Here is a 1,137-nt window from a genome sequence, read left to right on the forward strand (position 1 = left end):
GGAAGGGGAAAGGAAGGGGAAGGGAAGGGAAAGAGAAAGGGAAAGAGAAAGGGAAAGGAAAGAGAAAGGAAAGAGGAAGGAAAGAGAAAGGAAAGGAAAGCGGGGAGGGGGAGGGAAAAAGAAAAGAAAATCAAGAAGAAAGAAATAGCTGGCCATGATGTGTCCCTTAATAGGCACTGAGGTGAATACACCTTCAGTGTAAAGTTTGAGGTTTGTCTGCCTAGGAGTTAGGCCGTGTTCATTGTGTGCTGTAGCTGTTTGTGTTGCAGTTGCAATTCTTCCAGTTTTTATTTATGTCTTCTCTTTTGTCTTTGGGTTTCCCTAGCAATTCTTTCTTAAATGGAGACTGTCTTGCAGGTCTCTCAGTTGGAATCCACAATTTTTATTCTGTAGCTCTGTTGCTAAGGAGGTAAGGTATTGCAGAGGGGATGCTTTCTATAATCTTACGATTAGCACTCTCTTCCCCACCGTGGCCAGACGCCTCAGGTTGTAACCTTGACAAGAATTTCTTAATTTTTTTTTTGAGACAGGGTCCCACTCTGTCACCCAGGTTGGAGTGTGGTGTTGTGATCTCAGCTCACTGCAGCCTCTGCTTCCAAGACTCAAGTGATCCTTCCACCTTAGCCTCCCAAGTAACTGGGATTATAGGCAGTGCCACCACACCTAGCTAATTTTTCATATTTTTTGTAGAGACAGGGTTTCGCCATGTTGGCCAGGGTGGTCTTGAACTCCTGTCTTCAAGTGATCTGCCTGCCTCGGCCTACCAAAGTGCTGGGATTATAGGTGTGAGCCACTGAGCCTGGCCAAAATTCACTTTTCTTGATGTACAGTTCTATGAGATTTGAAAAATGCACATAGTTGTTCATAACCACAGTGAGGATATAGAACAAGCCGGGCGAGGTGGCTTGCACTTGTAATGCTGGCACTTTGGGAGGCTGAGACGGGTGGATCACTTGAGCCCAGAAATTCCAGAGCAGCCTGGGCAACATAGTGAGACCCTGTCTCTACAAAAATACAAAAATTAGCTGGGTGTGGTGGCACACACCCGTGGTCCCAGATATTGCAGAGGATAAGACTGTGCCACTGCACTCCTGCTCTGGGTGACAGAGTGAGAACTTATCTCAAAAAAAAAAAAAA

The 1,137-nt window shown here is 45.6% G+C and overlaps 1 protein-coding gene across 4 annotated transcripts in view; it reads right to left on the bottom strand.

The window, feature by feature from the left end:
* Positions 1–1,137, bottom strand: part of ZNF607 (zinc finger protein 607) — a 23,258-nt gene that overhangs the window by 11,172 nt on the left and 10,949 nt on the right. The window lies entirely within an intron of this gene.

The sequence above is a fragment of the Colobus angolensis genome, unplaced genomic scaffold (assembly GCF_000951035.1).
Source record: "Colobus angolensis palliatus isolate OR3802 unplaced genomic scaffold, Cang.pa_1.0 Scaffold34, whole genome shotgun sequence".
NCBI lineage: Eukaryota > Metazoa > Chordata > Mammalia > Primates > Cercopithecidae > Colobus > Colobus angolensis.